This window comes from Pseudophryne corroboree, chromosome 1 (assembly GCF_028390025.1).
Source record: "Pseudophryne corroboree isolate aPseCor3 chromosome 1, aPseCor3.hap2, whole genome shotgun sequence".
Classification (NCBI taxonomy): Eukaryota; Metazoa; Chordata; class Amphibia; order Anura; family Myobatrachidae; genus Pseudophryne; species Pseudophryne corroboree.
The window spans coordinates 397,783,802-397,811,146 of record NC_086444.1 but is presented as its reverse complement, the minus strand read 5'-3'; the positions used below and the strand labels follow the sequence as shown (position 1 = coordinate 397,811,146).

The 27,345-nt window shown below is 46.2% G+C and overlaps 1 protein-coding gene across 6 annotated transcripts in view; it reads left to right on the top strand.

Annotated features, from left to right (window-relative positions):
- The window catches only part of MYO18B (myosin XVIIIB), a 1,127,577-nt gene that overhangs the window by 482,383 nt on the left and 617,849 nt on the right, over nt 1–27,345 (top strand). The gene's annotated exons all lie outside the window — the stretch shown is intronic.

The following is a 27,345-nucleotide window of genomic DNA, read 5'->3' as shown; positions in this document are numbered from 1 at the left end:
GCATATACAGAACGGGGTACTGCGACACTCTGCTGCTATCTGGGGGGTGACGATGGCCTCCATTTGTGAAAATGAAGGCGTGTCACCGCCGTTTAGGGGATGGGAAGAGTCCAGGGATCTCCGTCGTAGGACGGAGATTCCCTGGCCTCTGTGATGGCTAGCTTGCACTATGGGTGCCACAAGCCGCCCGATGGTGGGAGAGAGAGCCGATGCTGTATCCTAGGATGCAGTTCGGATCACTACTGCAGCAGTAGGCGTCTGCTTGTAATAGATGCCTCCTGCTGCATTACAATACAGTGCTATCAGTGTCACCTTCAAGGAAGCAGCAGTGATAGCAACTCCAACCCCACATGAATGACCCCCAATATGCGGGCAGTCTGATGATAATGACTGTCCTATTTGTGTTCTGGATGCATCTGTATTATAAATTGTTTCTAAATTTATTTGTGTGACTGCATTTCAATGATTATTCGACTGAAAATCAAACACCTTTGTATAGGCATGGAATCATACTTATTTCATATGCAGTGTGACCACTCTCAGTCATTTTGAATCATGTCTAAAAATGCTTTACCGCTTTATATCAAAACAGGCATTGTGGTTTGTAATCCACTGCTTTGAAAAAATGCCTGGTGTAAGGTTTTCACAATTTAGAAATGGGGCAAAAAGTTACATTTGATTATTTTATCCACACCTGGGGCAGATTTATAAAAGCTTGGAGAGAGATAAAGTAAAATGACAGAAGCTGGTTGTTCATTACTTTGCTGTATCTTTTGACACTTTATACATTTCCAAGCTTAGGTAGGCATACCTCCTAATTTTGAAGGTCTTGAGGAGGATGCGCGCCCAAAATTAGGGGGCGTAGCCCCACCGCTAAGGGGCGTGGCTTTGCAGGAAGTGCTGTGATTGGGGGGCACTTCCCCATTTTCATAATTGTGGGGGCATGTCCAGCACTCTGTGAGCTGCTGCTGTCCCCCCCATCCCTCTCTCCCATGGAATAGATACGGTGCGCATGCGCACAGCGGCCATTCCCCACGTCTCTGCTAAGCAGAGCAGCAAGTGAGAGGGTTTCCCAACTGCCCCCCCCCCCCCCCCCCCCCAACACCAAAACTGTGGGACACTGCGGCCCCCGGGTGCGACAGCGGGACAGTTCATGGAAAACATGCCTGTCCCACCAAAATTGGGTGGGGCAGGCATGTTGGGCGATATGTATAGGCAAGTAACCCACTGCTATCAAGTCAAGGAAAAATCTTTGCTCTGCATAATTCCTCCCACTGAACCACACAAAATTCCACTATCGTGACATTTTATGTTCCGCAAACTCATGCACTTCTGTGCAAGAATGGGTAACTGATATCACCAAATATAATGGTGCACTATGCTTTGGCAGTTAATGAGTGCTGATAATACAAGAAATAAGCAGTTACAGTAGAAATTTCTGTAAATCAATTTATGAAGGTACAGTAACAGGCCTTTTTGCAGAGGTTAAAAATTCTTGGGATTTGATCCCAAACCAGTAATGTCGACCTATTAATATTACAATTTACTGCATTTTAAATTGTTAGAATGTTTTACATATTAGTATTAGTATTATTGTTATTATTACCCAGTTGAAATTACGGGCACATACTATCCCTGTTCTGAATGTTGACATTTTGAGTGATGAACACGCATACCAAACTCATCTTTTGCCATGGGTAGAATTGGCTCAACATTTATAAATTCTGCATTCTGCAAAATGTATAATATATAATTGGAGATGGGATGACGATGGTGAAACATAGGAAGTTCTACATCCTCTCTTCATTAAGAGATATCTCTAATTATGTCCTATTTGTGCTTGTTTTTTTATTGTAGCTACAGCATGTGCCTCACAAAGCTGTAATGTAGAAATAAGTTGGCTAATAACAAGAGCCATGTGCACAAGAGAACATGTATAATTCAGCGCTGATGTCCCTGTATTTAACTGCCAGTTATTTCATCCAGAAAAAACAAGCATACAGTATAACCTTCATTTCCTTGACTGTTAATGTGGCGACTTTCAGGCAGACAAGCTTCCTAGTGAAAACAGCTCACAATGTCAATATTTCGACAAATGGTTGTGTAATCCATGTTCTGTATGCATTTACACTAAGGGGTCTATTTACTAAGCCTAGGATGGAGATAAAGTGTCCGGTGACAAAGCACCAGCCAATCAGCTCCTAACTGTCATTTTTCAAACACAGCTTGTGACATGGCAGTTAAGACGTGATTGGCTGGTACTTTCTCTGTCCACTTTATCTCCATCCAGGGCTTAGTAAATAGGCCCCTAAGTTCCAGAAGGTGTAGTGATGAGGTTTAAAAATGGAATACCTCTGTTGTTAACATCAGTGTGTAGCAATGTAGCTTCCAAGGTTTTATACTTTAAATCATGCTGGAAGGGCCACATGTTGTTTGTCTTTACATGTTAATATCTATACTTCCCTGCAAATGTATTTATCACCTGCTGCCAGCACCATCCACATGTACCTCTCAAATAGTTGAGGTGAGCAATACTGGAAGGGGCGAGCCCTGGAGGTGACCCGGGCCACGTAGCAGCTGCACCTACTGTTGTTACGTCTATGCAAACATGCAAGTACTCAAAGTATTCAGTTATTTAGATTAAAAAGCATGTGGAAGAATTAACCATTGCGGCTATCTGGCCCCCAATAATTAAGTATTGGACTTGCCATGAGTTGCACCAGTGGATACTTATTTACCAGAGCAAATTTATATTGCTCCGGTGTGGGGAAAGATGCTCCGAAATATAGCTGTTCCCGCGATCTCCTAAACTGTTACAGAACTTACAAGAGAAGACCGGCTGACTGCACATGCATGACCTGCAAAGTATACCTCCCACCTACAGTATTGAAACTGTTGTTCCAGCATCCACAATGTGGATGATGTGCACACATGGGCGGATTAAGGGAGGGGCGACAGGGGCAGCCGTCCTGGGGCCCCTAAACACTAGGGGCCCTCACACATTGCATACCTCCCAGCTGTCATGGTGTCCCATCCACGGACTGCAGTGTCCCGAGGGTGGCGGCAGTTGGGGAGGATGGTCTGAGTCTGACACCGCTACTTTGCATTGCAAAGTAGCAGAGAATGGATGACTGGCACATGAGCCCATCATCCACAGACTCTGCTGGCTCCAGGAGTGGCTGTGGGCTTTCCAGCAGCTCCGAGATTGCTGGACAAGCCCCCCAGCATGATTGAAACGGGAGGGGGTAGATCTCCAGCTCTTCATTGCGCTGGAGGCCATGCTCCCTTGTCACCAAGCCATGCCCATGTACCCGGGCGCACTGTCTCTCTGCAATAGTGGGGGCCCCTACAACCTTGGATGCCCTGGGCCACGACCTGCCTAAATCCGGCCCTGTGTGCAGGGCACGGGTGGGACATCAGGACAGAGCATTACTACTTCAATCAGGATGATTGGGAGGTACTGTATGGCAAAGGGTTTCTCTGTGCAGAGATGATGAAGGTATCCCTGGACCTCCTTTGCATACCAAGGAGTTGGGTTCTGGGAATCAGTGGCATTGGTTCTCCCAAGCAACAATAAAAACTTTTACTTTGGACCACAGTAGGTAAGGTCGACAGGGTCAAAAGGTCGACACCTAAAAGGTCGACATGACAAATGGTTTTTTTTGGTGTCTTTTACGCCATCATAGCACGTTGAAATACAATTAGTGTACCACATCCCCTCGCATGGCTTGCGCTTTAGGCAAGGTGTCAGGCAAGGGCAAGTATGAAAAAGTATTATTAAAATGCTAAACCCTCCAAAAAGGCTGTGTCGATCATAAGCACCATCGACCTTTTACACGTCGACCTATTAACCATGTCGGCCTTTTGTCTATGTCGACCTAAAGCATGTTAACCATTCGTGGTAGACCTAATGACTGTCAACCTTTCCATGGTCGACCTAGAGCACAGATACCAAATAATTTACAGAATGCTAACCCTTTAGAAGGATTAATATTGAATGGAGTGTAGTTATACATATAGTATTTAATTACAGTTAGTTAATTACAGTTAATATGAATCACAATTCCTCATTCTTTTTACACATTCTATTTCTGTACAAGCAGGATAGGGGTGGTTAAGATATTAGTTTGCTGGCTTTTTCTATAATAACACACTTTTTTTTTGACTTCTGACTTGCAATACTTTGCATATGATGCTGTTATCATGGCTAGAATATATTTGTTTGCACCTTAATGCAGTTTTCTTCCAAAGTGCAACATGGCCCAATAGCTACTGTACATCAGCCTATAGTAGTGTTTTTCAACTTCATTCCTCAAGGCCCACTAGCAGCCCAAGTTTTAACTTTTTAAGGACATCCATGCTACTACAGATGGTTAAATAAAAATATGCGAGGCACTAATTAAGTTGGTGTGCTTTGAGGACCGAGGTTGGAAAACACTGTCCTGAAGTCTAAAATAAATAAATGAAAAGCCATTGGCTAATGTTTAAATGTTGATAATATATAATGGGACAAGATCTTATACCTGGGCCTGTCTGTACTATGAATAGACTACACAAAGAGGTACAGAACCTCCAAAATGATCCTATCTACCAGGTACAAAATGCTCTGCTGCTGGGCTTCTCTCTTCATTTTGATTGCAGTCACGTGTTGGACTGATTAATTGCTGAGAAGAGGGAAGTCAAGGCGTGGAGCATTTGGGATATAAATTATTCTTAAACATAATAATATAACATATACATACTACATACAACTCCAAATTCACATCAATAGTTACTTACAGAAAATGGGGTCACTTGGCATGTCTAATATGCATAAAAGATAGAACAAGCACTCATGTTTGAAAACATATCAGACAATGGGGGTCATTCTGACCTGATCGCTTGCTGCAGTTCATCGCAGTGCAGCGATGAGGTCAGAACTGCACATGCGCCAGTGCCGCAGTGCGCCGGCGCATGGCTGGCAGCCAACAGCTGTCGTTGCCTAGCGATCGCCTCTGCCTGATTGACAAGCAGAGGTGGTCGCTGCGCGGGACGGGGCGGCATGGTGGCGTTTGGGCGCCATTTTGTGGGCGCCGTCCGGCCAATGCAGGTGTGGTCGGACCGTGCGGGATGCGGGCCGCAGCGGCTGTGTGACATCACACGCAGTCGCTGCGACCCGGGCAGCGACGAGTAGCTCCCGGCCAGCATGCAAAAGTTGCGCTGGCCGGTAGCTACTCCTAAAGTGCAAAGGCATTGCCGATGTGCGATGCTTTTGCACTTCTGCGACGTGGCAGAGCCAGACATGCGGGGCGGCTAGCCCTGTGCAACATAATACAGTTTTGTTTTTGTTATTTTAAGCAAAGTAGTATCAAAGGCATGTTCCCTGTGACCTTTTAATTATCACCACATTTGTGCGGTGAATTGATCAGAAATTCTCTTTTGACTATTAACCTACACTAAATGCCTGTTTGAGCCAACTGATAAAATATTCAAACAAAATCAATAACAGTGCAAGGGGTTACTCCTGCGTAATGTGTCATGTTTACAAAATCATAGAAGCTCACTCTTTGGATGGGTGGCTTTTTTATAGCCATTTTACAGCTACGTATATGTATATGCCTGTTTGAGAGAGACTTGGCGATGTTGTTCCCACTACTAGTAACTGCGAGGAAGCAGATTGTCATCCAGAATCTATCACTACAGTAGGAAAGTCATAGGGGGTAATTCCAAGTTGATCGCAGCAGGAAACTTTTTAGCAGTTGGGCAAAACCATGTGCACTGCAGAGGGGACAGATATAACATTTGCAGAGAGAGTTAGATTTGGGTGGGTTATTTTGTTTCTGTGCAGGGTAAATACTGGCTGCTTTATTTTTACACTGCAATTTAGATTGCAGATTGAACTCACCACACCCAAATCTAACTCTCTCTGCAAATGTTATATCTGCCTCCCCTGCAGTGCACATGGTTTTGCCCAACTGCTAAAAAATTTCCTGCTGCGATCAACTTGGAATTACCCCCCGTCATAGGGCGGTATTCAATTCATTCCGCCCCCTTCCACACCCGTTTTGTTTCTGTTGACGGGTGTGGTATCATGATTTCAGCTAGCTACCCCTGGGGTAACGAGGCGCCCAACACTTTACACAGCTACACCTGATTACTAAGGGGCGCGATATGTGCAATAACTGGGATCACTTTAGAAAAGAGATTGGGCATGATATATCATTTGAATATGTGTGCATTTAAGTGATTGGCAACACTTTCAAGGGGGAAGTTACTGAATATTGTATATCTCTGTGATTTAGCATATACTGTATGTAGAGACACAAAAAACACAACAATGCTTCTTTACGTTATATTTAAAAGAAAAAATGGTAGAAAGACTGAAATATGTTCTTGAACCATAATATAACATAGGTAACTAGTGACACAATACACTTAGATAATTATGTAAAATATGCCTACAGCCATATACTATAGCCTGTAGGGTGAACTTACTGACATTTAAAATTGCTGACATCAATTGATTTCCAATCATAAAGAACTGGAAAATATAATCATGCTGAAAATGTATTTTATAAATCAGTTATTACACTAATTACCTATTTTTATCATTGTTACATAAATAGATGAGATGCCAGTTTAACGAAATAAAAATACTGATTATAGTTTATGCACCAGATGTTAATAATTATGTAACTTATGTAACTCTAAGGGCTGAATAAAATTACCTTTGAATTTATGATTAGTCGTGAAATTCAATTCAGTTATAGCCCATAGTAATCCTGCAGGTTGCACTTAATGCATATTTCGGTTATCCTCCTCCTTAAGTTCGAACAGAAATCTGTGTTGTTGGACTTTCTGCCCTTATCGCGGCAGGTGTAAAATTCTGGGGCTGTAACCCTTAACCTTGTGCAGTAAGCTATCAAGGCTAATTCAATATGTAGATTTTACTGCTAGACTTAAATCAGTGGGTTTTTTTGTCTTTTTTTTTATTTTAAACCAAGTTGATTTTGCTTTTAAAGAATTTATGCTTTAACCCACACTGAAAAATCATCACTTTTGTCAAAAAGGAATTATTACATTTTTTACATTTGGGATTAGATCATAGTTGAATGAACAATAAGTGATTTCTTTTCTGGAAGTTTTTGCTCACAATGGAGCTAATTCAGACATGATTGTAGCCGTGCAAAATTACAATCAGCCACTCTGACTTGCGGGGGGATGCCCAGCACAGGGCTAGTCCGCCCCGCCTGTCTGGCCCTCCCCCCGCACAGGTACAACAGCATCGCACGGCGGCAATGCTTTTGTACCTGAAGAGTAGCTCCCTACCAGCGCAGCTCCACGCAGCCGCCACGGCCCGCCACCCCACACGGTCTGGGCATGCCTGCATTGCCCGGACTGCGCCCCTAAAATGGCGTCCTGTCCCGCCCCCTCCCGCCCAGCGAACGCCTCTGCCTGTCAATCAGGCAGAGGCGATCGCTGGGCAGAGATGCCGATCGCATCTCTGGCATGCGCCGGCGCACTGCGGTGCCTGCGCATGCGCAATTCAGATCTGATCACCCACTGTGCGAAAACACACAGCCGCGATCAGGTCTGAGTTAGGCCCAATGTATAAACAGTGTTCCACGGAAGTAGTGTAGCCTTTTATACCACTGTTTCATATATAACGTTTGTACTGCATCATACAATATTTTACAACTCTCCCTGAATGTCAGGGAGACTCCATGAAATAATAGCAATCTCCCTGAAGAGTCTAGCAATCTCCCTGATTGCACCATACCACCATTATGCAGCTATTATATTCTTGGGGGAAAAAATCTGAGATATAAACATTCAAATAGAATCATTTTCTTGCATTGGTTATAAGGCACAACGGGGGTAATTCCAAGTTGATCGCAGCAGGATTTTTGATAGCAACTGGACAAAACCATGTGCACTGCAGGGGAGGCAGATATAACATGTGCAGAAAGAGCTAGATTGGGGTGGGTTATATTGTTTCTGTGCAGGGTAAATACTGGCTGCTTTATTTTTACACTGCAAATTAGATTGCAGATTGAACACACCACACCCAAATCTAACTCTCTCTGCACATGTTATATCTGCCTCCCCTGCAGTGCACATGGTTTTGCCCAGTTGCTATCAAAAATCCTGCTGCGATCAACTTGGAATTACCCCTAATGATCCCTATGGCTACATGCATTTTCAAATAATGTTTCCCATGGCTACTTGAAAGTATATATAGGTGCCAAACTATAGCTGCTTAGGGCAGGCCAACCTCGGTACTCAAGGCACACTAACGGTGCAGGTTTTATTGATATCTAGGCTTCAGCACAGATGGTTACATCAAAATAAGTGAGGTACTATTTAAGTCACCTGTGCCCAAGCATGGATATCACTAAAACCTGGCCTGTTAGTGTGCCCTGACGACTGAGGTTGGGAATGCCTGGCTTAGGGGCTCGTTTACATATGGAGGTATGTCGGTTTCATGACACGCCTCTCAGGCAGTGTATATTCACTTAATACCGTGCTCATACAGATGTGTCCACTTACATCTAGCCTTCCTGAAAGTTAAAAAGCCCTTCTAGTCACACTGTGCCAGTAAAACTGGATGGGGAGGGTGACCTTCCAATAGAGAGTTAAATAAATCAAACAAGTGCAGTATTAAATGCAAAGCTAGCATTTGATAATATTCAGCTCCAAAAGTATTGGGGCCAGGGGACTTCCCTTTCGCTACAGATTTTTTTTTTTCAATAAATGTTTATTAAATTTTAACACAAACAACATCAGAGACATACAAACATGAGCAAGCATATCAGGAGAACTCGGTACACTCAAGAAACAGCAGCAAATAATAAGTAAGGATATATCAAACATACTTTGGTATCCAATACTCAAGACAGTGGTCTCCATAAAGCAATCAACCTAGTAAACACAGTACAAATCCTGCCTATTCATTAGTAAATCCAAAACAAATTATTAAAAACAAAAGAAAAAAGAAAGAGAGAACAGAAGAAGAGCGCAGAGAAGAACAGGAAAGGAGGACAAGAAGGACGTGGGAAGGGGGAGGGGCAGAGTGCGGAAGATCAATTTATCAAGTGAAACCTGACAGGAAGAAGATTCTCCTCATAACATTGGAAAATCGATAAATTACCAGAGGAAAACTCAGTATGTGACACTTGTACACATTACGAATGCAGTAAGTACGTCTGTGAGGACTTGAAGTCCAGCCATGGAAACCAAGTAGCCGTAAACCCCTGTTGATGTTCAGGCATCACCCGTAGTTCCTCCATTGACATGTACATGTCTTTCCTAGTAAACCACTCTTTCACTGTGGGAGGGGCAGTGTTACGCCAATGAACAGGGATCACCGCCTTAGCAGCACTATTGAGGAACTTCAAAAGGGATTTTTTATATGTTATCGAAGGGCCGGTAACTAGATTAAGGAGCCAGAAAGCAGGATCAGAGAAAACATAATCAATTTAGAAATAGAGATCATATCATCCCAAAAGGGGCAAAGCGATTGACAATCCCACCAGATATGTAGCGGGGAGCCTACTTCAGTGTTACAGCGCCAGCACAGGTCCGGTACACCGGGGAACATTTTGGCAAGCGTCATGGGGCATCTGTACCAATGCGTCAAAACTTTGAAGTGCGTCTCGAGTACTGAGTAACTACTCGAGCTGGCAAAGGTGGCCTGAAAACAATGAGTCCAGTCCTCCTCCGTCAGCTCAATATTCAAGTCCCTACCCCACTCACTAGTGTATTTAGGAAGGGTTCGGGAACTTATGTACAATCAGGAGTTTGTAGCATTTGGACAAAAGGTGCGCTGAGCTAGAGATGAGCGGGTTCGGTTTCTCTGAATCCGAACCCGCCCGAACTTCATGGTTTTTTTCACGGGTCCGAGCAGACTCGGATCCTCCCGCCTTGCTCGGTTAACCCGAGCGCGCCCGAACGTCATCATGACGCTGTCGGATTCTCGCGAGACTCGGATTCTATATAAGGAGCCGCGCGTCGCCGCCATTTTCACACGTGCATTGAGATTGATAGGGAGAGGACGTGGCTGGCGTCCTCTCCATTTAGATTATAAGAGAGAGAGATTTACTGGAGCTTAGGACTAGGAGGAGTACTGTAGAAGTGTAGAGAGTGCAGAGAGTTTACTAGTGAGTGACCACCAGACAGTGCAGTTTATTTAATATATCCGTTCTCTGCCTGAAAAAAGCGATACACACAGTGACTCAGTCACATACCATATCTGTGTGCACTGCTCAGGCTCAGCCCAGTGTGCTGCATCATCTATATATATTATATATCTGTCTGACTGCTCAGCTCACACAGCTTATAATTGTGGGGGAGACTGGGGAGCACTGCAGTGCCAGTTATAGGTTATAGCAGGAGCCAGGAGTACATAATATTATATAGTGAGTGACCACCAGACAGTGCAGTTTATTTAATATATCCGTTCTCTGCCTGAAAAAAGCGATACACACAGTGACTCAGTCACATACCATATCTGTGTGCACTGCTCAGGCTCAGCCCAGTGTGCTGCATCATCTATATATATTATATATCTGTCTGACTGCTCAGCTCACACAGCTTATAATTGTGGGGGAGACTGGGGAGCACTGCAGTGCCAGTTATAGGTTATAGCAGGAGCCAGGAGTACATAATATTATATTAAAATTAAACAGTGCACACTTTTGCTGCAGGAGTGCCACTGCCAGTGTGACTGACCAGTGACCTGACCACACTGACCACCAGTGTAGTTAGTAGTATACTTATATTGTGATTGCCTGAAAAAGTTAAACACTCGTCGTGTGACTTCACTTGTGTGTTGTTGTTTTTTTTATTCTATAAAAATAAAAGTCATTCTGCTGACAGACAGTGTCCAGCAGGTCCGTCATTATATAATATATAATATATACCTGTCCGGCTGCAGTAGTGATATATATATATTTTTTATATCATTTATCATCCAGTCGCAGCAGACACAGTACGGTAGTTCACGGCTGTGGCTACCTCTGTGTCTGCACTCGGCAGGCAGTCCGTCCATAATTGTATACCACCTAACCGTGGTTTTTTTTTCTTCTTTATACATACATACTACTACGACATCTCTTTATCAACCAGTCTATATTAGCAGCAGACACAGTACAGTACGGTAGTTCACGGCTGTGGCTACCTCTGTGTCTGCACTCGGCAGGCAGTCCGTCCATAATTGTATACCACCTAACCGTGTTTTTTTTTTCTTTCTTCTTTATACATACATAGTTACATAGACATCTCTTTATCAACCAGTCTATATTAGCAGCAGACACAGTACAGTACGGTAGTTCCCGGCTGTGGCTACCTCTGTGTCTGCACTCGGCAGGCAGTCCGTCCATAATTGTATACCACCTAACCGTGGTTTTTTTTTCTTTCTTCTTTATACATACATAGTTACATAGACATCTCTTTATCAACCAGTCTATATTAGCAGCAGACACAGTACAGTACGGTAGTTCACGGCTGTGGCTACCTCTGTGTCTGCACTCGGCAGGCAGTCCGTCCATAATTGTATACCACCTAACCGTGGTTTTTTTTTCTTTCTTCTTTATACATACATAGTTACATAGACATCTCTTTATCAACCAGTCTATATTAGCAGCAGACACAGTACAGTACGGTAGTTCACGGCTGTGGCTACCTCTGTGTCTGCACTCGGCAGGCAGTCCGTCCATAATTGTATACCACCTAACCGTGGTTTTTTTTTTCTTTCTTCTTTATACATACATAGTTACATAGACATCTCTTTATCAACCAGTCTATATTAGCAGCAGACACAGTACAGTACTGTAGTTCACGGCTGTGGCTACCTCTGTGTCTGCACTCGGCAGGCAGTCCGTCCATAATTGTATACCACCTAACCGTGGTTTTTTTTTCTTTCTTCTTTATACATACATAGTTACATAGACATCTCTTTATCAACCAGTCTATATTAGCAGCAGACACAGTACAGTACGGTAGTTCACGGCTGTGGCTACCTCTGTGTCTGCACTCGGCAGGCAGTCCGTCCATAATTGTATACCACCTAACCGTGTTTTTTTTTTCTTTCTTCTTTATACATACATACTACTACGACATCTCTTTATCAACCAGTCTATATTATTAGCAGCAGACACAGTACAGTACGGTAGTTCACGGCTGTGGCTACCTCTGTGTCTGCACTCGGCAGGCAGTCCGTCCATAATTGTATACCACCTAACCGTGGTTTTTTTTTTTCTTCTTTATACATACATAGTTACATAGACATCTCTTTATCAACCAGTCTATATTAGCAGCAGACACAGTACAGTACGGTAGTTCACGGCTGTGGCTACCTCTGTGTCTGCACTCGGCAGGCAGTCCATAATTGTATACTAGTATCCATCTCCATTGTTTACCTGAGGTGCCTTTTAGTTGTGCCTATTAAAATATGGAGAACAAAAATGTTGAGGTTCCAAAATTAGGGAAAGATCAAGATCCACTTCCACCTCGTGCTGAAGCTGCTGCCACTAGTCATGGCCGAGACGATGAAATGCCAGCAACGTCGTCTGCCAAGGCCGATGCCCAATGTCATAGTACAGAGCATGTCAAATCCAAAACACCAAATATCAGAAAAAAAAGGACTCCAAAACCTAAAATAAAATTGTCGGAGGAGAAGCGTAAACTTGCCAATATGCCATTTACGACACGGAGTGGCAAGGAACGGCTGAGGCCCTGGCCTATGTTCATGGCTAGTGGTTCAGCTTCACATGAGGATGGAAGCACTCAGCCTCTCGCTAGAAAAATGAAAAGACTCAAGCTGGCAAAAGCAGCACAGCAAAGAACTGTGCATTCTTCGAAATCCCAAATCCACAAGCAGAGTCCAATTGTGTCGGTTGCGATGCCTGACCTTCCCAACACTGGACGTGAAGAGCATGCGCCTTCCACCATTTGCACGCCCCCTGCAAGTGCTGGAAGGAGCACCCGCAGTCCAGTTCCTGATAGTCAGATTGAAGATGTCAGTGTTGAAGTACACCAGGATGAGGAGGATATGGGTGTTGCTGGCGCTGGGGAGGAAATTGACCAGGAGGATTCTGATGGTGAGGTGGTTTGTTTAAGTCAGGCACCCGGGGAGACACCTGTTGTCCGTGGGAGGAATATGGCCGTTGACATGCCAGGTGAAAATACCAAAAAAATCAGCTCTTCGGTGTGGAGGTATTTCAACAGAAATGCGGACAACAGGTGTCAAGCCGTGTGTTCCCTTTGTCAAGCTGTAATAAGTAGGGGTAAGGACGTTAACCACCTCGGAACATCCTCCCTTATACGTCACCTGCAGCGCATTCATAATAAGTCAGTGACAAGTTCAAAAACTTTGGGTGACAGCGGAAGCAGTCCACTGACCAGTAAATCCCTTCCTCTTGTAACCAAGCTCACGCAAACCACCCCACCAACTCCCTCAGTGTCAATTTCCTCCTTCCCCAGGAATGCCAATAGTCCTGCAGGCCATGTCACTGGCAATTCTGACGAGTCCTCTCCTGCCTGGGATTCCTCCGATGCATCCTTGCGTGTAACGCCTACTGCTGCTGGCGCTGCTGTTGTTGCTGCTGGGAGTCGATGGTCATCCCAGAGGGGAAGTCGTAAGCCCACTTGTACTACTTCCAGAAAGCAATTGACTGTTCAACAGTCCTTTGCGAGGAAGATGAAATATCACAGCAGTCATCCTGCTGCAAAGCGGATAACTGAGGCCTTGACAACTATGTTGGTGTTAGACGTGCGTCCGGTATCCGCCGTTAGTTCACAGGGAACTAGACAATTTATTGAGGCAGTGTGCCCCCGTTACCAAATACCATCTAGGTTCCACTTCTCTAGGCAGGCGATACCGAGAATGTACACGGACGTCAGAAAAAGACTCACCAGTGTCCTAAAAAATGCAGTTGTACCCAATGTCCACTTAACCACGGACATGTGGACAAGTGGAGCAGGGCAGGGTCAGGACTATATGACTGTGACAGCCCACTGGGTAGATGTATGGACTCCCGCCGCAAGAGCAGCAGCGGCGGCACCAGTAGCAGCATCTCGCAAACGCCAACTCTTTCCTAGGCAGGCTACGCTTTGTATCACCGCTTTCCAGAATACGCACACAGCTGAAAACCTCTTACGGCAACTGAGGAAGATCATCGCGGAATGGCTTACCCCAATTGGACTCTCCTGTGGATTTGTGGCATCGGACAACGCCAGCAATATTGTGTGTGCATTAAATATGGGCAAATTCCAGCACGTCCCATGTTTTGCACATACCTTGAATTTGGTGGTGCAGAATTTTTTAAAAAACGACAGGGGCGTGCAAGAGATGCTGTCGGTGGCCAGAAGAATTGCGGGACACTTTCGGCGTACAGGCACCACGTACAGAAGACTGGAGCACCACCAAAAACTACTGAACCTGCCCTGCCATCATCTGAAGCAAGAAGTGGTAACGAGGTGGAATTCAACCCTCTATATGCTTCAGAGGTTGGAGGAGCAGCAAAAGGCCATTCAAGCCTATACAATTGAGCACGATATAGTAGGTGGAATGCACCTGTCTCAAGCGCAGTGGAGAATGATTTCAACGTTGTGCAAGGTTCTGATGCCCTTTGAACTTGCCACACGTGAAGTCAGTTCAGACACTGCCAGCCTGAGTCAGGTCATTCCCCTCATCAGGCTTTTGCAGAAGAAGCTGGAGACATTGAAGGAGGAGCTAACACGGAGCAATTCCGCTAGGCATGTGGGACTTGTGGATGGAGCCCTTAATTCGCTTAACAAGGATTCACGGGTGGTCAATCTGTTGAAATCAGAGCACTACATTTTGGCCACCGTGCTCGATCCTAGATTTAAAGCCTACCTTGGATCTCTCTTTCCGGCAGACACAAGTCTGCTGGGGTTAAAAGACCTGCTGGTGACAAAATTGTCAAGTCAAGCGGAACGCGACCTGTCAACATCTCCTCCTTCACATTCTCCCGCAACTGGGGGTGCGAGGAAAAGGCTCAGAATTCCGAGCCCACCCGCTGGCGGTGATGCAGGGCAGTCTGGAGCGACTGCTGATGCTGACATCTGGTCCGGACTGAAGGACCTGACAACGATTACGGACATGTCGTCTACTGTCACTGCATATGATTCTCTCAACATTGATAGAATGGTGGAGGATTATATGAGTGACCGCATCCAAGTAGGCACGTCACACAGTCCGTACTTATACTGGCAGGAAAAAGAGGCAATTTGGAGGCCCTTGCACAAACTGGCTTTATTCTACCTAAGTTGCCCTCCCACAAGTGTGTACTCCGAAAGAGTGTTTAGTGCCGCCGCTCACCTTGTCAGCAATCGGCGTACGAGGTTACATCCAGAAAATGTGGAGAAGATGATGTTCATTAAAATGAATTATAATCAATTCCTCCGCGGAGACATTGACCAGCAGCAATTGCCTCCACAAAGTACACAGGGAGCTGAGATGGTGGATTCCAGTGGGGACGAATTGATAATCTGTGAGGAGGGGGATGTACACGGTGATATATCGGAGGGTGATGATGAGGTGGACATCTTGCCTCTGTAGAGCCAGTTTGTGCAAGGAGAGATTAATTGCTTCTTTTTTGGGGGGGGTCCAAACCAACCCGTCATATCAGTCACAGTCGTGTGGCAGACCCTGTCACTGAAATGATGGGTTGGTTAAAGTGTGCATGTCCTGTTTTGTTTATACAACATAAGGGTGGGTGGGAGGGCCCAAGGACAATTCCATCTTGCACCTCTTTTTTCTTTTCTTTTTCTTTGCATCATGTGCTGATTGGGGAGGGTTTTTTGGAAGGGACATCCTGCGTGACACTGCAGTGCCACTCCTAAATGGGCCCGGTGTTTGTGTCGGCCACTAGGGTCGCTAATCTTACTCACACAGTCAGCTACCTCATTGCGCCTCTTTTTTTCTTTGCGTCATGTGCTGTTTGGGGAGGGTTTTTTGGAAGGGACATCCTGCGTGACACTGCAGTGCCACTCCTAGATGGGCCCGGTGTTTGTGTCGGCCACTAGGGTCGCTAATCTTATTCACACAGCTACCTCATTGCGCCTCTTTTTTTCTTTGCGTCATGTGCTGTTTGGGGAGGGTTTTTTGGAAGGGACATCCTGCGTGACACTGCAGTGCCACTCCTAGATGGGCCCGGTGTTTGTGTCGGCCACTAGGGTCGCTAATCTTACTCACACAGCTACCTCATTGCGCCTCTTTTTTTCTTTGCGTCATGTGCTGTTTGGGGAGGGTTTTTTGGAAGGGCCATCCTGCGTGACACTGCAGTGCCACTCCTAGATGGGCCCGGTGTTTGTGTCGGCCACTAGGGTCGCTAATCTTACTCACACAGCTACCTCATTGCGCCTCTTTTTTTCTTTGCGTTATGTGCTGTTTGGGGAGGGTTTTTTGGAAGGGACATCCTGCGTGACACTGCAGTGCCACTCCTAGATGGGCCCGGTGTTTGTGTCGGCCACTAGGGTCGCTAATCTTACTCACACAGCTACCTCATTGCGCCTCTTTTTTTCTTTGCGTCATGTGCTGTTTGGGGAGGGTTTTTTGGAAGGGACATCCTGCGTGACACTGCAGTGCCACTCCTAGATGGGCCCGGTGTTTGTGTCGGCCACTAGGGTCGCTAATCTTACTCACACAGCTACCTCATTGCGCCTCTTTTTTTCTTTGCGTCATGTGCTGTTTGGGGAGGGTTTTTTGGAAGGGACATCCTGCGTGACACTGCAGTGCCACTCCTAGATGGGCCCGGTGTTTGTGTCGGCCACTAGGGTCGCTTATCTTACTCACACAGCGACCTCGGTGCAAATTTTAGGACTAAAAATAATATTGTGAGGTGTGAGGTATTCAGAATATACTGAAAATGAGTGTAAATTATGTTTTTTGAGGTTAATAATACTTTCGGATCAAAATGACCCCCAAATTCTATGATTTAAGCTGTTTTTTAGTGTTTTTTGAAAAAAACACCCGAATCCAAAACACACCCGAATCCGACAAAAAAAATTCGGTGAGGTTTTGCCAAAACGCGTTCGAACCCAAAACACGGCCGCGGAACCGAACCCAAAACCAAAACACAAAACCCGAAAAATTTCAGGCGCTCATCTCTACGCTGAGCGGGAGGAATCAAGACACATACTCTCATATATAGTTGTGGGTCTAGTGGTGGCAGGACGAATCTTGCTCCCCGCTACAAAGTGCTTCAACTGAAGGTACCTCCAAATTTCCGAGGACGGAAGATACCATTTCAACTGTAAAGTAGGGAAGGGGAGAATTTCCCCATTTTCCACCAGCTAGCCGACACGTGAGATCCCCTTCGATGACCATGCCTCAAACCCCTGACCGGTGACCCCCAGGGGAAAATCTGGATTATGAAATATTGGGGTCAAGGGAGAGACTTTTGAAGACACATATGAAAGGGCCTGCAATCTGCTCCAGCGTGTTAAGGTAGGGCCAACAGTGGGACTCTTGAAAGCCAAGGACAATGGTGTATTAGATCAGTATGTATTGTGACTCCCAGATATTTAAAGCTATTTGGGTGCCAAATAAATGGAACGGACTGTTTAAGACCCGCCAGGGATTGAGAAGGAGCCGACACATTTACAGCCACTGACTTGGAAAAGTTAATTTTGAAATTGGACAGGGAGCCAAAATTATTAAATTCGTGCATGAGGTTGGGGATCGAGACTAACGGATTCGAAAGGACAACCAACAGATTGTCTGCAAATAATGCAAGTTTGTATTCCCTACCATCCACGACAAGGCCTGAGATATTGGGATTGCATCTAATAGAGCCAGCCAAAGCCTCCATGCATAGAATAAAGATGAGGGGTGAGAGCGGACAACCCTGTCTGGTACCATTTCTGATCAGAACTGGTGCAGAGAGGGCCCCATTTTGATCCTTGCCGTGGGGGAGCTTTAACGCGCCAAAATTCGGTTAAGGCTAACCGCACCCACTCCTAAATGTCTCAGAACCCCCTCCATAAAGACCCAGCTAATTCTATCAAACGCCTTCTCGGCATCAGTAGATAGCACCACTGTGTGGTCATAACCGGAAGAGGATAGGTGTATCAGGTCAATAATTTTAGTTGTATTGTCTTGGGCCTCTCTCCCAGGAACGAATCTTACCTGGTCCGAGTCAATGATATTAGGGAGCAACAACTTCAATCTGTTTGCCAGAAGTTTGGCAAACAGCTTGATGTCTGTGTTAAGGAGTGAGATAGGGCGGTAGCTAGCACATTGCATCGGGTCCTTTCCCCTCCTTAGGTATGACTGTAATAAAGGCCTCCAAAGTGTGGGGGGTAAACCCACAATCGCCAGAAATTTCATTGAAGGCCAACAGCATCTTGGGTAAGTGAGAGTCTTTAAACATCTTATAGTACGAGACGGTGAAACCGTCTGGACCCGGACTCTTCCCAGAAGGCGTGTCTTTAAGGGCCTGTTTTAATTCTGGCAGGGAAAACAGGGAATCCAACCAGGCACTATCATCGTCAGACAGTCGTGGAAGGCCCGGAGTGCAAAGATATTTATCTACCAGGTCTTTCGTGGCCAGTAAGGCCTCCGGGGACTGAGGGTCATGGAGGTTATACAATCTGGTGTAGTAGGAGTCTAATGTGTTGGCTATATCTTTGGTAAGGGTATGGCGAGTGCCTTTCGTGTCCTTTATTGTTTGAATATACAGGGTAGCTCTTTGTGAACGCAGTGCCCTTGCCAATAGTTTCCCCCGGTTTGTTATCCCATTGGAAAAAACGGTTTCGACATATGCGATAATCCCTTCTGACATCTTCAAAAAGCAAGGCGTTAAGTGCCGATCTCGTCTCGCTCAACTCAATGAAGAGTTGGGAGGACGGACCGGTTTTATGTGCGGTCTCCAGATCTCTCAACCACTGAAGCAGGGCAACTTTCTTCTCCAGTTTTTCTTTTTTCCGCAAGGAACCTATTTGGATGAGTTTCCCGCGCAAGACGCATTTGTGCGCTTCCCACATCGTGACTCCGGAGACGTCCGGACCCTTGTTGATCTCAAAATAATCTTTGATGGCCTCAGTTAATTGAGGAGCAAACCGTTAGTCTATTAGAAGTTGCTCATTCAGCCGCCAAGTACAGTGTTTGAAATGAGGGCAGGACGTCTCCAAAGTCAGGGAGAGGGGAGCATGGTCTGACCAGGTGATCAGCCCTATTTCAGTATCCCGAATGAGATGCAAAAACCGATGGGGCAACAAAAAGTAATCTAGTCTGGAGTAGATATCATGAGGCCGGGAATAAAACGTATAGTCTCTATCACCCGAGTGCTGAAGGCACCACGTGTCGACCAACTGGTGTTCATGGAGCGCGCGATGAACTTTGCAATGCGAAGCTAGTGATGGTCTGACCGGTGTGCTGGAGATGTCCACCTCCGGCTGGAGAGACCAATTTAGATCCCCACCCAAAATCAGAATACCCTTAACTAGGGGGGCAACCTGATTCAAAACTTGCAACAGAAATTGAGGTTGGGATTGATTGGGAACGTACAGGTTAATAAAACGGTACAATTGATCAAACAGTTTGCATTTAACTAGAAGCGTTCTGCCCTCCTCCAGGACTATGGATGTTATGTCAGAAAATGGTAGGCGTTTGGATAGCAGGATTGCAACTCCCAGGGATTTACTTTTGCTATTGTTATTATAAAAAGAAAATGGGTAGTTGCAATCCTTGAGAGTAGGGGCAGCTCCGGCCTTGAAGTGTGTCTCCTGAAGAAACGCCACATCGGCCCTGAAAGCAAAAAGATTTTTGAGTACTCTAGAGCATTTCTCAGGGACATTCAGGCCCTTTGCATTGAGGGAAACAAATTTAGTGACCGTTGCCTTGGGATCCACCGCCATCATCTAAGATGTAGAGAACAAAAGGAAAGTAATCGAGCAGGGCATCAACTCCAATAGAGCTAAGGACCTCACGGGATGGGGGGGGGGGGGGTGGGGGGGGGGGAGAGGAGTAGAATGAAAGGAAAAACAAGTAGCAGAAAACACAGTGTAGAAAAAGAAGACAGAAAGCGTAGCATCATATACACAATAATGATCAACCTGTAAAAAAGAAACCAAGAACAGCACACAACCACCGCTTGGGAGCTCGGACATGCGGAACACGTCGGAGATCGAGAAAAACTAAGGCGGTGCGGGGGTAACTGGGGGTTGGTGACAACACCAGCCCTATTAACAGAATTTATAGAATTATAATAAAACGAGGTAACTTCTCAAGTACGTAACAGTCGGGGGACAGAAGGTCAAGTAATGTGAATTAAAACCCTCGAGACCAAGTAGGCCGGATTAAGACCGACCATTAAAGGTAAGACAAGAGTCACGAACATGTCACAAGAGAAAAATCAAAATGCCATACACTTAGCAGGAGGACTTCACTTAGTGACCGGTGTCAAAAGGATTCGTTGTTCTCTGGGTGGTTTCGGGTTACGCTGGACAAGATGCCAATCATTGTCAGGATGAGAAAGTTCCGGTGGGACAGAGCGGACCAGGGGTTCCTGCCAATCCGGAAGAGAGACACCCTGAATACCAAGTGCTTGGCAAAAGGTGGGCAGGTCGACTGAATCCTTAAATGTGAGGAACTTCCCATTATGCGAGACTTGCAGACAAAGCGGAAATCCCCATCTATATTTAATTCCCGCCTTACGAAGTGCCAAGGTGAGCGGTTGCAGAGCTCTGCATTACTGAATGGTCGACCAGGATAGGTCTTGAAAGATCTGAATGCGTTGATCGTTGATCTCTATGATGTCCAGACTGCGGACCTTACAAAGAATATCCTCTTTCTGTGAGAAATAATTCAAGCGGCAGATAATGTCTCTTGGCCGGTCAGACGGAGCCCCTATTGGTCTTAAGGCCCGGTGGGCCCTGTCGACCTCAATCGTGGAAGAAGGGTCTTGATCCAGGAGCTCATTAAAGGTTCGTGTCAGGAAATCGATAAGTCCCTGGGGTGGGATATCTTCCGAGACCCCCCTGATCCTTAGATTGTTACGCCTTCCACGATTGTCAAGGCATCAAGGCGCTCTTGCAGTTGGTGAATGTCAGTCGCCTGCCGAATGACAGTAAGTCTGAGAGCATTGTGGGCCGCGGCTGAGTCAGAGGAGAAGCCTTCCAGAGAAGTGAATCGTGATCCAATGGCGGACACCTCGGAACGAACAGCGGCAATCTCCGAGCGAACCATTTCTCTGAGGCTGCTTTCCAGGCGTTCACAATCTTGCTTCATCGGCATGGAACGGAGTAGGTGCAGGGTCTGAGAAATACCCGCCATCTCTGGTGCCATAGTCGAGGCCATCTCTAGAGCTCCGACCCGAGAGGGTGAATCCAAACCAGCAACAACGGGGGCAAAGCCCTGAGGGAGGGAAAACTGCCGCATATCAGCTGAGGAGGGAGTTCCAATGAGATGTGCGGGGGTTCCCTTGTGTGCGGAATTCCTCACCCCTGATGGGCCGTTCTTTTTACCGCCCCTCACCATGAGAAAAATGGGTACCACCAAGAGAACACCTGTATGGGGTACGTGATTAGAGAAGCATGCAGGCAGGACCAATATCATCACATTCCCCCAGAGCGAATCCTGGCTAGCAGGGCATCATACGTAGGCAGACTGGCCTGGAGAGCAGGATAATAACAGTCTGGCACAGCATGGTGTAAGGGAGGGACTACGGCCCAGGTAGGGAGAATTGCAGACTGCAGTAGTGTACAAAAATGTGAACGTAGTAGGTGCCCAGGTATTTGTGCACCAATCACTTCAGGAGGGCAGAATATATATATATATATATATATATATATATATACAACTGACGGGGAACGGAGAGATGAGGGGAAGCAGGGAGGCCATGAGCTGGTAATACAGGTGGGTGTACAGCCAGACAGGCAACTATGAGTAGGAGAGGTTAGGAGAAAAAGGTGAAGTGGGAGTGTGCACTCCCCAACTCACCACCCAGCGTCCAGATTGTGTCAGGGAAAGTTGGGCTGCAGGGGGCGAGAGGCACAGGTCACGGCCCAGCCAATGACCACTGCGCCTCTGAAACCGCCCGGCCATGCAGGGATTGGGTCTGGTATCCCAGACAGCAGTGCCAGGATAGTGTATGTGCTGGGAGCTTGTTCCTTTTCAGGGTCGCAGTGCAGAGGCTGGGAGAGGTGAGGGACGCTGACAGCTGGTTCCACCGCAGGATTGCAGTGCAGAGGCTGGGAGAGGTGAGGGACGCTGACAGCCTCCCGGTAGTCAGGAGAATCAGGGCCATAGAGGCACAGCAAAAGCCATACGCCGGGTCCCCCCACATGTTATCCCGCACCGCAGCACGGAGTCTGTGGGAGAGAAGACGGCGGTTGCCGCATCTCACCAGGAGTCTGGCCGCGGGGCACCCGGAGAACTGCTAGGCAGCACGGGAAGAGTGAGTGGCGGGCGGTCTGGGCAGGCGATGTTCACGGGGCTGGAGGAAGGACATCTTCGGTTCACAGCCTCAGTCGCGATCAACGGCCCCTCAGGGTGCAGCAGGTACTTGAGGTCCTGGCTTTTCCTGGGCTGGTAGGCCGCAACCCACACAGACACAGGAGGTGTCTGCCGGCTCCGCTGTCCAGTCCACCCAACTTAGAGAGGTTGCGGCAGGTAGGAAGGGGACCCCAAAGCTGCCAGGAGAGAGAGATAAAGGGGCCCAAGGCAGGAGCTCCAGCTCAGCACGTCTGCCCGGGTCTGCTACCAAGCCACGCCCCCTTTCTATACAGATTTAATTAAAGATATAAGCTCCAGTTCTGTATGCAGCTCCATCAGATAATCTTTCATGCTCCATTAAAACAGGCATACAGACATTCGTTAGGATTGCATGCCTAAGGCCGGCGATCAGGTGGAGCCATATATAATGTTTGATAGTATTGGAAGTACTCCTCCGAAATAGCGGTGGAGTCAGTGATATTACGAGAGGAGTCAGTTTTAAGTTGTAAAGTGTAAGGGGAGTGGAATAAGATCGGACTAGATTTGCCAGTAGTTTACCAGATTTATAACACCCACGCAAAAATCTATTTTGTTGATGATCATATGAAAATTGCACAATAAATCGTACAAATGCTTTGCATCAACATAAGCCTTTTGGGTCCCTGGCGAGTCCCTTAAAAGCATTGCATCATAAGCCATAGATCATATTGCATCATAAGCCATATTGGAGCATATGATGTATAAAGTGGCTCCAGCTAGGGAAGCCAATGGGTCTAAATTTGTATATGGATGTCTGGAATATGGTAGGTTCACTCAACTGCTATTTACATTTATACATTATTGCTGCAACATTGCTTTTACAATTTGAATGTGGATGGTTTGCCACAATAATACATATTTCTACAGGCCTAGCTTGTATAAATTTTGGCAGAGCTGATCCACATCTTGCCTCGGACCTCATGGAGTCTTTGGTCATTCCGAGTTGATCACAGCTAGCAACTTTTTGCTGCTGCTGCGATCAACTAGTCCACACCTATGGGGGAGTGTATTTTAGCATAGCAGGGCTGCGATCACTTGTGCAGCCCTGCTAAGCTAAAAATGTTTCAAGTAAAACAAGACCAGCCCTGGACATACTTACCCTGTGCGACGATCTCAGCGATGCTGGAGCCGGCTTTGACGTAAGACATCCGCCCTCCGTTCTCCTGGACACGCCTGCGTTTCCTTCTCCACTCCCCGAAAACGGTCTCCAGCGGTCCGGTGACGCCCAGGTACGCCTTCTTTCTGTCAATCTTCTTGCGGTCGGCTCTGCGACTGCTTTCTTCATTCTCCTGGACGTAACCCGGCGACCCCTGTCGCCGAGCAACGTTGCGCACGTGCAGTGTGGCCGCCGTGCATGCACATTCCGGACCCGTTCGCACCGCAGCGACAAACCGCTGCGTGCGATCGGGTCAGAATGACCCCCTTTATCCTTCTCTGTGGGCAAAGCGAGAAAAATAAGTAATTTACACTATGACTTGTATTTCTTAGGAAAAGCAAAATTGAAGATCAGGGAAACAAGCAGAGGCACTGGAAACAATGGAAACAAGCTGGGTGCAAATTATGGTGCACCTAGTCAGAGCCGGCCATAGGCATAGGCAAACTAGGCAATTGCCTAGGGCATTTGATATGCCTAGGGGCATCAGCAGCTTCTGCTGATTACAATTATATGCGGCATGCCTATATTCTGTGTGTAGCATTTCATATGCAGATACAGCCACAGTCTCCACAGTATATAGGCATGCTACATATCATTTTAATCAGCAGAAGCTGCTTGTGCATCATAGTCACATAGCAATGCAAATAAGATGCATTTTCATAAGAAAACGTGCCCAACATTAGCATTAAGGCAAGATTTATGAGGACACATCTGTATCCAAGCAGAGGCAAAGGTCACAGTGTTAGTGGCAGTGTGAGTGCTGTGTGCATGTGAGTGGGATGGTTGTGCAGTAGTGTTCAGAATATGTGTAAAGAGCATTATGTGTGTCATGTAAAAATGCATAAATAATGTGCAACAAATGTGTAAGGGGCACTATGTGTGTCATTATGTGTATAAGGGCATTAATAATGTGCGGCATATGTGTAACAGGGTACTACTGTATGTGTGTCATTATGTGTATAGGGGCACTAATGTGCAGCAAATGTGTAGGGGGCACTATGTGTCATTATGTGTATAAGGGCATTAATAATGTGCAGCATATGTAAGGGACATTATGTGTAAAAGGGCATTAATAAAGGTTGTCATAATGTGTAAGGCACATTATGTTTATAAGGACATTAATAATGTGTCTCATATGTTTATGGGGCATTACTGTGTGGCATTGTGTGTATAAGGTGCTCTACTATGTGGCATTGCGTATAGAAAGGGCACTACTGTGTCGTCTAATGTGAATAAAGAGCAATATGGTGTGGTGTAATGTGAATAAGGAGCAATTCAGTGTGATGTAATGTGAATAAGGGGCTCTACTGTGAGGAGTAATGTTTATAAGGTAAAGTGATACTACTGTGGGATGTAATATGAATAATGGACACTATCGCATGATCAAATGTTAATAAAACTGCAGTACTGTGTGGTGTAATTGGAATTGGGGTTACTATTGTGTGGCCATGCCCCTTGCCAGCAAAAACACACCCCTTTTTGGGCTGTGCGCCAGATCTGCAAACTGTTCCAATTTAAAATGTAGGGGGTACAAACACCAAAATAAAGACTGCTATGGATGAGGGGTGATGGTGCTGGGAAAGAGGCGCAAGGTCAGAGGCGGAACCAGCGGTGGTGCTAGGGGGCACCAGCCAAAATCTTGCCTAGGGCATCATATTGGTTAGGGCCGACTCTGCACCTAGTAAATGTATAATCGTGTACATGTGTTCATATTCTCACCTCAACAAGCATGAACTGGGGGCCTGATTCAGACCTGATTGCTGCTGTGCATTTTTGCACAGCGGGTGTTCAAGTCCTAGCTGCGCATGCACCACAATGTGCACGTGCGCCAGCCAGCAACGGGCATTACCGCTCAGGATGGTGCGGAAATTTTATTCGATTGGGCATTCACAAGGTGATTGACAGGAAGAGGCCGCTTGTAGGTGGCAACTGATCGTTTACTGGGAGTGTCCGGAAAGCGTTTTCAGGGAGGGTGTGTGACGTCAGCTCCGGCCCCGATCAGCCTGTTGTGATTGCACTGTATGAGTAAGTCCTGGGCTGCGCACAGACTGCACACACTGAGTGAGGTGCAAACGGATTTGCAGCTGCCCGCATGTGAATGCACACTTGCATAGGCAAATTTCCACTCCCCTTTGGGTGGTGACTATCCGCTCGCAGGTCAATAACATGAGCAGCACACCGATCAGGTCTGAATCACCCCCCAGGTCAGGAGTCACCAATTGCTCATTCCTAGATTTCAACTAAGGATCAAAATCTTAGTCTGCCACTGGTGCTGCTCCCACACAAAATAGCAGCATCTTAAGTATGTAAATAGCTGGGATATTTACACACCAGTAAGATCCTACTTTCCTAATGCAGAAAATTCCACTTTAGGGATATTTTCTTAATTTCAGAACCATGTCCCTTTTTGGGACAGTCCTAATCTCGGACCCCACCTCCCAGCTCCCTCCACAAAGTCTGTAATCAAAGAGAGGCCTACCCTGTCCTAGTTCTGGGTTCACACAGCTCTGCTTGTGGGAGTGAAATGGGAGCGTGGGACTGATCATATTAGTGTGGGACATTACTGAGAGGCAGAGACAGAGACCTCCGCCTATATAAGCGCCGACAAGTCCCTATTTTGAGGCAGGGCACAGGCCGGACTCGAGTGGGGGGTTGGGTACGCGTTGTCGGCTGCCGGGATCCCAGCGGTCAGCATACCACCACCGGGATCCCGGCAGCAGAATGCCGGGAGGGGAACTCAACAAAGCCCCTTGTGGGCTCAGTGGCTCGCTGTGCTCGCCACAGGTTCTATTCCCCCTCTGTGGGTGTTGTGAACACCCACGAGTGGGAATAGACCCTGTGGGCAGGCATTCTGACTGCCGGCATTTTGAGCGCTCGGAATTCCGGCGTCTGCATGGTGACTGCCAGGATCCCGAGTGCCAGTCACATGACCACATACCAAATACATAGCAACTAATTCTGGGAACTTGGTAGACAACTATATGAGCTGGGTCTGGGGCCCCGTAAGTCTCTGGGCTTCATAGCAATGTTACCCCCTGCATCCACTATCGCCACACTCATAAGTAAGACGTTCCCTTAGCTCCATCTGGAATGGTCATCACTACTTTGCTCAATTTTCTACTCAAAAATTAGTCTTTGAGTCAGTGTGCATGTCACGTGATTGCCACAGAATTATTCAAAACACCTGATTGATGTATCTGATGTTTACATTCAAGTAACAGCTACTTGTAGAAAACATTCATTATTTACAACATGGAAAAAAACAAAAATACAAAATTGGAGCTTCATAAAGTTTATGAATTGATATTTTATCTGAGTGATGAATCTCATGAGACAGAGACATTATGCAGAATAACATTAAGTAAATGTGTCTTGAGCTATAAAGACAGCACTATGTCTTCCAAACTATATAAAAGGCAACTTGGAAAAAAATAGATTTAAGTGGTGCCAGGAAGCAAAGACTGAAGTCATTATGGAGCTTTCCCTTATTTATGACTTTGCTTGACAGATCAGCGAGGACACATAAATATGCAAACTGCTTGAAAGTCTCCCTGGGTTACTAGCACATTCCAGGATAGATGTTGGTATATCAGTTATTAGGTTAACAAATAAAAAAAAATGCAATATATGACATTATTTGCAAGTCTTGGAAATTGCAGGAGATTCCATGATATACACAAGTATAAGTAAGACATACAGCAGACTGGCA